Source organism: Zingiber officinale, chromosome 5A, assembly GCF_018446385.1.
Source record: "Zingiber officinale cultivar Zhangliang chromosome 5A, Zo_v1.1, whole genome shotgun sequence".
In the NCBI taxonomy this organism is placed as follows: Eukaryota; Viridiplantae; Streptophyta; class Magnoliopsida; order Zingiberales; family Zingiberaceae; genus Zingiber; species Zingiber officinale.
The window spans coordinates 83,389,125-83,404,413 of NC_055994.1; positions in this window are offsets into that span (position 1 = coordinate 83,389,125).

Consider the following 15,289-nt stretch of genomic DNA (forward strand, 5'->3'; position numbering starts at 1 on the left):
TTTTAATAAGGAAATGGCTCCTAATTCATTTATTTTTTCCTTATAATTAAAAATTAAAATTAATTTTTTATTTAAAGAATAATAAAAGTCATCGAGAGGTTTTATAAAAATTTATAGATTTATAAAAAAATTATTTTTTTAAAAAAAACAATAGAAGTCGTCCATAGATTTTATTAAAAATTATGTAGGTTGGAATACAAACAATCTGTTGCCGGAAATTTACGGGTATTAGTTGAATTTAAGTTACACTAAATTAAATTCAACTTACAGTCGAAACGACCTAAGCGGATAATCTCAGACTGCCAATAGATATTGGTTTATGTAACGTGTAGAAGATCAGACTAATTCACCGAGCGGGCAGACCAGAGCGGCAAGGTTGGTCTGCAAAGCGGCAGACCAAAGCGGCAGACTAGATCGACAAGGCAGGTATGTAGAACGACAGACTAGATCGACAGACCAGAGCGGCAAAACAGGTCTGCAGAGCAACAGGCCAAATCGACAGGGCAGGTCTGCAGAGCGACAGGACAAGTCTGCAGAGTGGCAGACCAGAGCAACAGGACAGGTCTGCAGAGCGGTACACCAAAGCGACAGACCAGAGTGACAGGGCAGATCTACAAAGTAACAGACCAGATCGACAGGACAGGTCTGTAAAGCGGCAGACCAGATCGATAGATCAAAGCACCAGGACATATCTGTAGAGCAGCAGTCCAGAGCGATAGACCATGTCTTGACAAAGCAGGTCTTGAACAGTCTTGACAGACCAAGTCTTGATCTGGCAAAAGACTAACCGAGAGAGTAGACAGATCTCGCGAGCAGACTGGCCAACCGGGCGGATGAAGAGACCGACCGGGGGGAAACTGACCGAGGCCTGCGAGAGTCGCAGTTTCCTTGAAACGGATTCGTCCACCTCCAACTGTGCTTCGAGGCTTACAAGGGTCGTATGTTTCTCAAGATACAACACGGTCGACCGTGAATCCGACCATGCACTGGTGGTCACGGTGAACTGAGTAGCACCTGATTGCTATCATGGGCACTTCGCCGAGCAGGAGTTGCACGACAGAGGAGGATGGAAAAAATGAAGAGCCTTTGCTTGCTTTTTATGTTCTCTTTCTGCCTATGATCGGAGTCTCTTTATATAGGAGCTCGGATCAATAGCCAGAGTTACGGGTTGTTCCACTTGAGCAAATTTTATCCCAACCAGTCCGACATTCGTGTGCAGGTCGCACTCTGGCATTCGTGTGTGCAAGTCGCGCTCGCACACGAATCAACTTGGTTCAATGCAATCTGAATAGGGGTGTAAATAAGCCAAGCCGCTCGTGAGCTATTCGAAGCTCAATTCGATAAAAGCTCGTTTGAGCTCGTTTAATTAGGCTCGTTAAGATAAATAAACCAAGCTCAAGCTTCACAATATTTGGCTCGTTAACTTGTGAACATGTTCGTTAAGCTCATGAATCAATTTTTAAATAAAAAAATAATAGTTTTGATACTGAATTTATAGATTTTACACTTACTTATGAAAAACATAGACAAATATATTAAATTTATTTATTAGAATAAAATTAGAAATTTTAACAAGAATATTATAATTTTTTTAAAATATATAATTTAATTTTTAATAAATATTTAAATTGGATTTGCACCTCTGCGCACCCACGCGTAAGAAGGAGTCTCTCCCCATGCATTTGTTCACATCCTCAATATATGTGAATCAATATAAATAATAAAAATACTTTAAAACTTTCAATGTGGGACTAAAGTCTCATTCACAATGAAACATCTTTCCTTTTTCATTTTTTCTCTATTTACTTATTCAATAATGTATTTATAAAAATTTAATTATATATAATGGATAATATAACTGAGAATTGAAAAATAATATATATATATATATATATATATATATATATATATATATATATATATATATATATATATATATATATATATATATATGGAATCCATTAAAAAAATAATAGTAAAAAAATGAATATAACTTTTTTATTTTTGAAATGGAACTGATATGATATTAAAAAAAATTCTGGGAGAGCTCCCATTATCATGGAGGCTCTAAGAGCATCTCCAATGATTTGAAGATTTTTGGGGTTTTTATGTGACCCCCACAAAGGATGAAAAAGTTTAAGACCTTGGTTCTTAATATTCTGTGACACGTATCAAAGAGAAAATATAAGGAGCTAGCAAACAAAGTTCCACCGTGGATGCCCAAGTGGCTTCTTACCTATAACTCAATTATAAGGCAATACAATAAATGAGAAAAGGACCAATGTTGTACAAAGTGCTAGGTAGCAGTCAGACGTCCGAGTATTTTAAAGAAAAAACAAAGTGAACCAAAACGAAGTCATTTTGGTCCAAAACTAGAAAAAATAAAAACCGCCAGTTCATTTAGGTTATCCATTCGACGCCTAGGATCGCACATAATAGTTATGCCTAGAGGATTTTCAGTTCGATTAGAAGCTACCGAGCTCCTAGACAGCCACTTAGGTCGAAATCTACGATCATAAAAAAGACAATGGAACAAAAGGCGATTACCATGGATATAAATGAATATGATGATTTTCTAATAGCAAAGAATTTAATAACTACATGAAAATCTAAAGAGAACCAATTCAAATCCTTCAAAAGAAATATTACTAAATGGATTCACACATATAGGATGAGAGTCACTCAATGCTCAAACAAGATTTAGGCAAAACAAAGTAAACATTCCACAACAGTATTGATCGGTGGAAGTGATTAGCAGAGGAGAGAATAATGCAATAAGAGTGGACGTTGCAATTTAGTAGTAGGGTATCATTTCATCTTTGCCTCGGTAAAGAGAACGTGCTGATTCACTCGTGGATCATACTTGCAGAACTCGAGCTTTTCTGTCATCTTTCGGGGATTCTTTCGCTTCACGTAGAAAAAACCGGTGCCAGCAGCGGAGACCAACCGTATGAATATTGATCCACCCTTTGCTTTACCCATCTATTCAAAATATAAGATGACAAAGCACAAAGTCAGAAATAGCTTAGAATCTCAGTTCGTAGCTAAGAAAGGAACAGATGACTTTGATTTGCTTCACAAAATTATCTACTTGGTGAGCAAGCTACCAATGCCCAGGGCCTAAAAGCATGGCCATATCAGAAAAAAGAAGATTGAAATAATTCTTAAGTTCTCAAGTTTTTGACATTTAAGCATTAACCAACATTAGTAATAAGCTGCTCTTAGCCAGTAAGCAGTTGTTGTGTAACGTCATACAGATGATTACAAAACAGTCCTGCTATTAAAAGACAATGTGATGAATCAATGTCAGACGTGTAATTTACTTTCAGCCAGAACCCTTAATTCAGTAACATTTTATTTCCTCTCAGTTTGAATTTCAACATTTGGAATCAAAGTTCGTCTTGGAAATTCTCATGGCCAACTAAGATCTACATACTTCACATAAAAAATCACACTCCAAACAGAAAAGATTATGGCTACAGGTGGAAGCTACAATTTTTAATCTACTTTCTGGACCATGACCATATTGAAGCTTAAGATGTAAAAAAACAAGATAGACAAACTTCATATTCCTCCGTTGAATCTGGAACAAAGGATGATATAGCATAGTGAAACAAAAAAAAAATTTAGAAAACTCTGATCAAATAAGATCTAATGGATTTTAGCTCTCAACTACATCTTGGTTATTTATTTATTCATTTATATATAATAAAAAAAATATTTATACCATACCACTACTTCCTTGACTATATACTACTATGCTTATTTGGAATAAGATCCATGTAACCTACTCAGATAGTTGGGACAAACATAGCTTGAAGATCATGATTATTGCTCAGGTTTACAACAAATATGTATGTAATAGAAATTCAACTAAAACATCATCTTCAATATTTAATGATAAAACTGTGATATATGAAACTTCTAAGGACCTTTGTAATTTGTACAGAATTTTAATTCATAGATCAAATGATTATCAAAATGAACAATTCAGATGTATTATTCATTAAAAAACCAGAATCAAAATCAATCATAAGTCTCCTTGTGATTAATATAGCTTACAATAGGTGAATGGTGTAAAAAATAAATGACCATTCATAATGATAGTCAAAATTGAGATTTTACCACGATATATTCTTAGTCCTGCGAGGGACCAAAAAATAGTACAACAAGCAGAAAAATGAACTTAAAATCTTAATAAGAAGAAACATCATCATCGAACTTTCTAAGTCCCAACTATTTGGTATCGGTTATATGGATCTCATATTGGAAGACCTTCTGTGATACACATGGCCTCATGACCTGATCCCCATTATTTGATAAATCAAGATGAATCACATATATACAACATTCGAGCACAGAAGATTACAGTGCAAATCACAACAACACAAAACTATTCATATAAATCATAGTCAAGATGCATGATGAATCACAAATTCTATCAGAACTGCAGTTGTTAGTCACAATCACAGCAAGATAATAACAGAAAGAGTTGCTCATTCGAGCTCAACAGATGGCTATTGGAGGCTCTAGGAATATGAGAAGTCTCTATGTGGCTGTTAAGAACAACTAGCTATCTTGGCTTTCAGTAACAAGTTTAGCTATGTCTAACAATTGAGTAGATGTAAAGACTCCATAAAGTATGTCAATAGAAATGTACAGAAATAAATCTTTTCATGCAACTGAGAGGCTCGAGGGAGAATAAAGGAACCTGAACATCAACAAGAGAGTATTGTGTCCCAAGAAGATGTTCATTAACACCATGAATTGAGGGAGAATTTGATACCATAGTGATGAGTGTATGCAAGTGAATTAGTAAAATGTGTTATTCAAGTTCTACAGTAGCACTCTCAACCTCAAATAGATCATTAACTGCATAAGAATGATATGAGATCTTAGAAAAAACTTGAGGCGCTTCATGAGGAAATGCAGATAGTCAATAATGTCTATGGAGAAAGATGCCAATAGGATTCAAATGCTTCCTGCAAATGTTTTAAAAGCCAGACTGATCATCAAACTATGTCACTGCCTGATCATGAATATAAATAGTAACAGTGTGCTGAGGTTAGTTGCTCTTACACTACAGATTGCAGTTCCAATGAAAACTATATCCTGTTTAGAGAGAGATCCAACTTATTAAAACTAAGTTAGAGTGTTAGCATGATTACAGTCCATTTCATATAACAATCAAATGTTGATGATACACAACTTAAGCAATCTATCATAGAAAAAACAAGAAATATGATAGACATCCCATAAAGGCAAACACACATGATGGTTTGAACAAAATTATGCAAGGCAGAAACCAAATAGGAAAATAACAACAGAGCAAAAGAACAGAGGGGGAAAAAGAATAGGAAAAACAGAACACAAAGATGGAATATATTTGCTAAATCGATTTGGACTCAAAAACTAGTTTCGCGGCCGCCTCGCAAGAGGCCACGTCTTTGCCTGGCGGGGCAGCGGCCGCTTCGCGAGCAGCCGCATCGTTGCCTAGCGGCCGGCGGGGCAGTGGTCGCTTCGCGAGCGGTTGCGTCTGCCTGGCCAGGCAGCAACGGCCGCTCGAGAGGCTGCTTCGCTGGGCAGCGCGAGCGGCTGCGTCTGCATCTTTTTTGTTGAGCAGGGAAAAAAAGTTTAGGGTTACCTTTGAGCTTCCTTGCTTGCTAGTTGCTGCGACTACCTCCGGCAGGAGTGGAGTGGGCGATCTGAATCAAGACTACGAAACTGAAAGGCGAGAGGAGAGGAGGCGTTGGCTTCCGCCACTCGTCGGCGACTACCTCCGGCAGGAGTGGAGTGGGACTGGATATAGGAGGCGACGGTGACTGCAAAGGGCAAAAGGAAGTGCGAGGAACATAAACCCCTTTACATTTCGTGTGGGTATGGTTCCATTGAATCGAACCCGGTTTGATTGTTTTTTCTTTCAATATAAGTCGGGATTATGAGGAATATAAAACGTCATAATTTATCCTTTTTGTCCTATTATCATTTAATATACAAAAAAAAATACAAATTTAATATAGATTATATTTAAAAAATTTTTAAAAAAATCATGTGCAAAAAATTTAAATATTATGATACATTTAAAATAAAATATAAAATTTCATGATAAATAAACAAAATAAATTCTTTATAATTTAAAAAACAATTTGTAACCCTTTTGTTTTTAATCCAAGTATTTAGACCTTTATCAACTAATCCTACATATGTGGGGCATCTCCTAATACTATCCTATTTGAAAATCAAACTCTGGGTACATATAAGTATATTGTCTTGTCTCTTACCGTTATGCTATGCCCAATGACAATTTACCACCATGTGGTAAAAACAGAACTAAATGGAAATCTATATCGTATGTTTAAACAACCCAATATATGAAGCTGTCATTAACATAAGTTTTCAATTATATTGAATTAATTAAATATAATCTTAGATTGCATTGTAAAAAATTATTTTCACGATTCAAATTTATCATGACCTGGTCACATGATAAATTTATGATTGTGTCGAAGCTAAAATACATGTCATACAAAAAAGATCATGTGAAAAATGACTAATAAAATCATTATAGTAATTAAATTATATTTGACATAATCATAAGAATGCAATCATTTCTTTTTAATCAATATATCTAATTCTTTTAACCCTGGGTACATATGTATATTGTCCTGTCTCTTATCGTTATACTATGCCCAAAGGTAATTTGCCACCATGTGGTAAAAACAGAGCTAAATGGAAATCCATATCATATGTTTAAACAACTAATATATGAATCTATCATTAATATAAGGTCTCAAAGAAAGGTCAAAGTATACTGCATTAATTAAATACAATCTTAGATTATATTATAAAAAATTGTTTTCACGATTCAAACTTATCACCAATCACTTGGTCACATAATAAATTTACATGTCATATAAAAAAGACCAGGTGAAAAAACACTAATAAAATCATTAGTCATTAAATTATATTTAGCATAATCATCATAATGCAATCAACTTTTTTATTCAATATATCTAATTCTTTTAACCGATTAATTCGAAAGGTAATCAGTTTGATCTCATGATAGTTTTCCATTGACGATCAGATAAATCGGAAAGTACTCATGAAGAATCATCTAGATAGTCATGATTCTTAGACCGACTTCTCACTAAAAAGAAAAGTCTCCTATAATGTACCACAGTTGAGATTCAAACATTACATCCCTTAGTTATTCATTGAAATGCCTAACTATTAGGCTATTGTCCAAGGAACAACACTTTACAACAAGTAACGAGGCAAATATAATCATTTTAACTCAGTCGCCATATATAAAAGAAAATCAAACCTTAGGTACATGCGTATATTACTCTACACCCATGAGTATATTTCTGTATCTCTTACTATGCCCAAGGGATAGTAAGAGATTAATATAAAGCCTCATAAAAAGGTCAGATCATATTAAATTAATTGATGTTTGGTTTAGAGGTTTGGGAATGAGAGAATGGATTCATTCCTAAACTTTGTGTTTGGTTGATGGGAATGAAATCAAGATTTTGGAATGAATCATAAAAATTTGGATATGAATGAAACCTACCCCCTCCCTCCCTTGGGTTTTGATGGAATGGGAATAAGAATTAAGTTTGGACGAAAATACCCTTAGTATATTTGTTCAATTTTTCTTTCATTTTACTCTCTCTCCTTATTCTCTCTCATCATACTTTCTCTCTCCTCATTCTATCATCACATTTTCTCTCTCAACATACTTTCTCTCTCATCGCACATTCTCTACCATTTTCTCTCTATATATTCTCTCACACACACTCTCTCATTATTTTCTCTCTCTTCATTCTCTCCTCATTTTTTCATCATACTTTCTCTCTCATCATACTTTCTCTCTCCTCAATCTCTTTTACCATACTCTCTCTCCATATTTCTTCTCATCACACTTTCTCTCTCTTCAATCATACTCTCGCTCCTCATTCGCTCTCATCACATATTCTCTACTATTTTCTCTTTATATTCTCTCTCATCATACACTCTCTCATTATCTTCTCTCTCTTCATTCTCTCCTTATTATTTCATCATACTTTCTCTCTCCTCAATCTCTCTTACCATACTCTCTCTCCATATTTTCTCTCATCATACTTTCTCTCTCTTCATTCTCTTCCATCACACTCTCTATCCTCATTTTCTCTCATCACACTTTCCCTCTCTTCATTTTTTCCCATCACACTTTCTCTCTCATCACATTTTCTAATCATACTTTCTCTCCTCAATCTCTCATTTCTCTCATCGCACTTTCTCTCTCTTCATTTTTTCCTATCACTCTTTCTCTCTCAACACACTTTCTTTCTCATCATACTTTTTCTCTTATCAATCTCTCCTATCACGCTCTCTCTTCATTTTCTCTCATCATACTTTCTCTCTCTTCATTTTCTCTCTCTCATCATATGTTTCTCTCACATTCAACTTTCTCTTCCATCTAATTTTTTCTCTTATTTTTCCTCTAAGGGTAAAAAAAGGAAATTTAGGTTCATTCCGATTGAAAATATTCAACTAACCAAACATTAATTTTAAAAATGATACTCAAGCTCATACTTATTCTCATTCCGATTCTCAAGAGAGAACCAAACTCCACCTAAATATAATTTTATCTTGCATTGTAAAAAATTATTTTTATGACTCAAATTTATAACCACCCGGTCAACAAATTTATGATTATGTCGAAACTTTCCTTTAAATACATGTCATACAAAGAAAGACCAAGTGAAAAATCACTAGTAGCCATCATAGTCATTAAATTATATTTGGATATTTGGCATAATCCTAAGAGCAAATGTAACCATTTTTTTTTAATCCATGTATCCAATCCTTTTAACTGAGTAATTCTAGAGGTAATCGATCCGGCCCCATGGACCATGTTAGTTTCCTATTAACTATCAGAGAAAATTAAGAAATGTTTATGAAACCTATTTAGATAGTTAATATTTTTATACCCGTTTCTTACTTAAAAGAAAAATCTCCCACAATATACTATAGTTAAAATTCAAACCTTATATTTTTTAATTATATATTGAAATGCCTAACCATTACCTATTATCCGGGACAATACGTTTACAAAGAGAGGCAATTCAAAGAAAATCAGTAATGAGCCAAATGCGATCATTTTAACTTGGTCACTATCATTATCGAATTGTATGTGTCATGGTTAAAAACAGACCACCAGCAGAACAACCGAGAAGATAGAGAGGTCGAGCGAGTGGACAAAGAGGTCAAGGCTTGCAATGGATACTGATCCTGTCAGGAATCTGGGAAGACGGGGATGCCGCGATGACGTGTTTGAAATGTTGACCGCATCTCCCTGACCCGGGTGGTGAGCTGTCTTCTGCGTTGACCAAGTCATCTGAAGTCCTTCGGTCAACGCTACCTGCAGCCAGCGATCGGATCGCCTCGATCTCTGGTACCCCGATGCTCGAGGCGAATTCCACGGATATATGAGTGGTCGAATAATATTAGAACAACTAACTAAATGTAAGATAAGTACAGTGACGTACCCTAGCCCCGGGGGGTGCCCTCAGATGGATCGGTGAACTCGTAGTGAAGCTGATCGAGTCGTTGTAACCCGGAATAGTGTATGCATTTGAGCCGACCGAAGAGGAGGTCCGGAGGTGATGACATGAAGCCGAATACGGCCTGGATCTAAAGGTGGCACACAATCGAAATACGACGGTGACACGGTCGGCATATGACATCGGCTCGCAGGCCGGAATGCGACAACGACGCGCATGTCGGATAATACTAAAAACTCACAAGCATGATAACGATATGAAACGAAATAGAACGGCTCGATGGTCGACATCCAACAATGGTCAGATCTGTGCAACAAACAGTGGGCACCGACTGTAGAGTCATCGGAGTCGCCTGTAAGGCCACAAGAAGTGGTGGCAGCTGCTGGGAGAGACGACAGCGGCCGATGTACGACGCAAGATGCAGGAAGAGGTGGCGGTGGGCAGTTGCCATGGCTGCCGGAAGCAGCATTGATCGCTAGAGAGAGAGAGGCGGTGCCCGTCGAAGGCGGCGCCAGCCGCTGGGGGTAGAGGCGGTGGCCGCTGGAGGTGGTGCATGCCACTGGTGGTAGAGGCGGTGGCCGCCGGAGGTGGCACGGGCCACTAGAGGCAGCAGCGGTGGCTGCTCGAGGTGACGCCGACAGCTAGAGGTAGCCGCGATGGCCGCAGGAGGCGACGCAGGCCACTGGAGGCAGCAGCGGTGGCTGCTGGAGGTGGCGCGGGCCACTGGAGGCAGCATCAATGGCTGCCGAAGGCGACGCCAGCCGCTGGAGGCATCAACGGCGATGGTCGCAGGAGGCAGCAGCGGTGGCTGCCGAAGGCGACGTTGGCCGCTGGAGGCAGCGGCGATGGCCGCAGGAGGCGACGCGGGCCACTAGAGGCAGCAGTGGTGGCTGCCGGAGGTGGCGCGGGCCACTGGAGGCAGCAGTGGTGGCTGCCGGAGGCGATGCCGACCGCTGGAGGCATCAGCGGCGATGGCCGCAGGATGGCCACAGGAGGCGACGCAGGGCCACTGGAGGCAGCAACGGTGGCTGCCGGCGTAGAGAAGGGACTCCTTCCCCGTGTGTGAGCTCGGCGGCGGAGAAAAAGCCAGCCCCTTTCTTCCTCATGAATCGTGTTGTAGGACCGTGATCGTTCGATAGAGGGGGGGTGAATATCGATTCGAAAACTCGAGTGTAAAAGTACGCAGCGGAAAAGTAAATGAACACAATTGATTTTACTTCGTTCGGAGCCTGTGACGACTCCTACTCGAAGGCCCGTACTCCGTGAGTACTTTCGTTGGACAATCACTATCAATTCGAATATTACAGAGTTAAGTAGAAGAATTGACAGATAAAGAAAATACCGACAATAGAATTAAAACAAAACCAGCACTGAGTCGGAGAGCTTTTCGTGGCGTCGCAAGAGCACAGAGTAGCAGATCTTGGATTCTGAGTTCATATCTAAGCTCTACCCTTGCCCCTTCTTTTATATGAAGCTCAGGGCGCCCCGGATCCCTTCCAGGCACCCTGGTGAGACGTGGCAGGTCCAACCAGTGAGCTCCACGTGGCGACACGCAATCGGGATAAAACTTGCCTCCCGGGCGCCCGGATCCCTTCCGGGCGCCCGGACCACCTTTCTCCAGAACAGGTCCTTCTCCTGCAAGACAAGGTTAGTCCGAGGAAAGTATAATAAATTTCCTGCAAAACAAAGTGTTAGCACAGTTCATGAGTTTGACATAAAAAAGTATGACTTAGATTCCGTCTTTCTGAGACCGGAATCTAGTCACGATCTCGACTTAGATATCCGAAATGGATCTAAGCCGGATCGACGCCTAATGTTCCCTTCCCGGGAACGCGTTCTCACAGTCACTCCATTCCAGTGACTTACCTTTACTCACCTGCCAGACGTCCGGTCAGCCCTTCGACCCGTCTGGACTTCTCGCCAGCTATCCGGTCAGCCCATCGACCTAGCTGGACTTCTCGCCAAGCGTCCGGTCAGCCCGTCGACCCGCTTGGACTTCTCGCCAGCTATTCGGTCAGCCCGTCGACCTAGCTGGGCTTCGTGACAGACATCCGGTCAGCCCGTTGACCTGTCTGGACTTCTCCTGCACACTCGATCAGAGTGTTAGACAACAACAGACTAACTTAACCTGATTTGTCATTCATCAAAACTTTGGTTAAATTGTTAATGCTAACCGCACCAACAATCTCCCCCTTTTTGATGGAATGACAACCTGGTTAAGTTAGTGAAAACACATGCAAGAAACAACATGCATTTATGTGGTTTTAAAGTTAGTTTGTATTTTCAAATTGGTTTAGCTAACTTAACCACCTAACCCTCCCCCTTTGGCATTCATCAAAAATAAGCATGGATTAAGTAAGCATAGATTTCAGACAAAGAGAAAAAAATGTCAACATAATCTGGGGGAGTTTAAACTTTTGAAAACTTGTTTAAAGCATTAGCTTTTAGATTTTAGAAAAATAGCTAAGTTTAAATAGACAAAATCTCAAACATAAGTGCATAAGTTCTAAATTTCAAGATCAAATTGTAAATTTTCAAAATAAGTTTCAATTTTGAAATGCTTTTCAAATAAGTTTTCAAAAATTCCAAAACTAAGTTTGAAAAAAATTGTTTTTCAAACCTGATTGAAATTTATTTTTTAACACTAAGTTTATAAAAGATTCAATTAAGGAAAGTGATTTTGAGAAGCTTAGTTTGTAAACTTAAGTTTTGAAAAAACTCTAATTTCCATAATTTTCAACAAAGCAATTTTTAAAACTAAAATTTAACTTTCAAATCAAATTGTCAAAATTAAGTAAAATCAAATTTTAAGAACTAGATTCAGGACAATTTTCAAGGTAAAGTTAAATTAAATTTAAACTTTACTTTTAGTTTTCAAAGGAGTTTGGTAAAAGTAAGATCATATTTTTAAAATGTTTTTGTAAAATTCGTTTTTCAAAATCAAATTTTCAAAATTCAAAAGTACTAGTTTCAAAACCATGGTTTAAAATACTTGAAAAGTTTAGTTTTCAAAGACTAAGTAAAATGGATAAAAAGTTTGTGAAAAAAATTTCACAAGTTTAAACAAGTTGTTTTTAAACTTTGATTTTCAAAATTAAGTTTTTAAAATTCAATTTGAAAAACTGAATTAGTTTTATTTCTCCCCCTGAACGACATTAAATTTTGAAAATATTTGCTAAAAATATTCAAAGTAAATTTTTTTTTAAATTGAGGTAGAATTTTCTAGAGAGATTTTAAAGAGAAGATTAAAAACTAACACTTAAGGAGATAATTAAAAAAATAAACCTCCCCCTTAATTTGATACTCCTTTAATTTATTAATCCTCCTTATTTATTACTCCCCCTTAATATAAAATTTTACAACCGTAACATATTTTCGTACCTAAGTGTTTTAGGCGATTGTATAATTATCTTTATAAAATTGTTCATTTAAATTTGACTAACCGTAATTAATGTTAGATTCAGTTGAAATAAATTAACCTTTAGTGTAATGTTAAGTAAGATAAGTTGTTATTAATTCAATAATTGATCAATATTAATAATTTATTGATTAAATTTTGCTAAAATCTAAATTTTGTATTAATTGATGAAGGTGTTAGTTATAATTTAACTTTTCATTTACTTCCTTTTAAGTTGGATTAATTTAGTTTAAAGTTGGTGGTAATTTGAAGTTACACTCGTTATTAAACAAGGTTAAGTAAGGTTCAATTTAAGTCAAACTTTAATTATGTTTTAATAAAAATAATTAATATTTTAAAGATTGATTAAAAAAATGACTTAGAGTAATTTTAATATTTTTAATAAGATTAAACTTAGGTTCTAATCAAATCAAGCTTAGTTCTCAAATAAGGTTAGATTTAAAGAATTAGTTATTTACTTATTAATTACTTATTAAGTTTAAAGTCAAAATTTTTAGTTTTATGTTTTATCTTAGGTATGAATTTAAAGTTTTAATTCTAAGTTATATTAAGTCTTAAATTTAAGTTTTAAATTTAAGTTTTAAGTAATTTAAGTGCCTTAGTATTAAAATAATTTTTAATTAGATTTTTTTTTAATAATTTAGAAATAATTTTTAAAAGAATTTTTAAAATAGTTTAAAAAAATAGTTTTTAAAGGATTTTTAAAATAGTTTTGACAGAATTTGAAAATAATTTTTAAGTTTAGAATAAAATTTTTAAAGTTAAATTTTTTAAGTTAAATATAAAATTTTTAAAATATTTTTAAGTTTAAAATAATTTTTAAAGTTAATTTAATTTTAAAATAATTTTTTTTAAAAGTTAATTTAATTTTAAAATAATTTTTAAAGTTAATTTAATTTTAAAATAATTTTTAAAGTTAATTTAATTTTTAAAGTAATTTTTAAAGTTAATTTAATTTTAAAATATTTTTTAAAGTTAATTTAATTTTAAAATAAATTTTTAAAGTTAATTTAATTTTAAAATAAATTTTTAAAGTTAATTTAATTTTTAAAGTTAATTTAATTTTAAAATAATTTTTAAAGTTAATTTAATTTTAAAATAATTTTTAAAGTTAATTTAATTTTAAAATAATTTTTAAAGTTAATTTAAAATTAAAATAATTTTTAAAGTTTAAAATTTAACATAAATTAATCGTAGTTCTTGTTAGTTATTTAATTCGAAGTTTAATTTAATTAATTTAATTCGAAATTTAATTTAATTAATTTAGTTCGAAATTTAATTTAATTAAGTTAATTCGAAATTTAATTTAATTAATTTAATTTTAAATTTAATTAATTTAATTCGAAATTTAATTTAATTAATTTGATTCGAAATTTAATTTAATTAACTTAATTCGAAATTTAATTTAATTAATTCGAAATTTGATTTAATTAATTTGATTCGAAATTTAATTTAATTAACTTAATTCGAAATTTAATTTAATTTGAAATTTAATTTAATCAATTTAATTCGAAATTTAGTTTTGATCCTTAGTCATCTCACCCGATCTAAGTTTTCAATCAGGGAATCCTATAATTTTGTGAGATGAATTAGATTTAATTATAGAGTTTGGTTTAACTTGTGTTAGATTCAGGTTTAGCTTTGGTCTCAACAAATAGACATTCTTCGGATAAACTTCTAAGCTTGGTGAGTCACTTGGACATCATTAGAAGTAACCAACCTTTCGAGGTTTTCCGAATAGTCATATCCACGGAGCTTAGTACTAAACCTTGGTCTAACTAGTTATGATCCATTTAAGGGTAGCTTCGGTCAGTTCCACTTGGCCAAATGCACCAGATTGAAGCCATATCTTTCTAGACATGCGATGCCCAAGCTTCCCTAACGTACTATCATCCAAAAACTTCACCAGTACCAGCATTCAAGTTAGACGCGGTCTCTTTTTAACTAATCCTAATCACCCTGCCGGGTTAATTTGTTTGGGTTACCCTGTCGGGTAAGTTAGTTTTGGAGGTGCCAGCTATTCTGGAGCCTCCCCTAAATCATTGGTCTTTAATTTAAGATTTTTGTATAATTAGAGTTGGTTTTAGTTAAGTTTTAATGTTTAATTTGTAATTTAAATTTAAGTTTTTAATTTTGAATTAATTAAATTGGTCAAATTATCTTTCTTTAAGAGAGTGTATTTAATATTTGAATGTTCTTTAAATTTCAATTTTATTGGGTTAATTGAATTATCTTTCTTTAATAGCTTTTTATTAATTGTTAATTTTGAAATTTCTAGATTATTTTTGTTTAATATGTTATCTTTAACATTTAATTTTAAGTT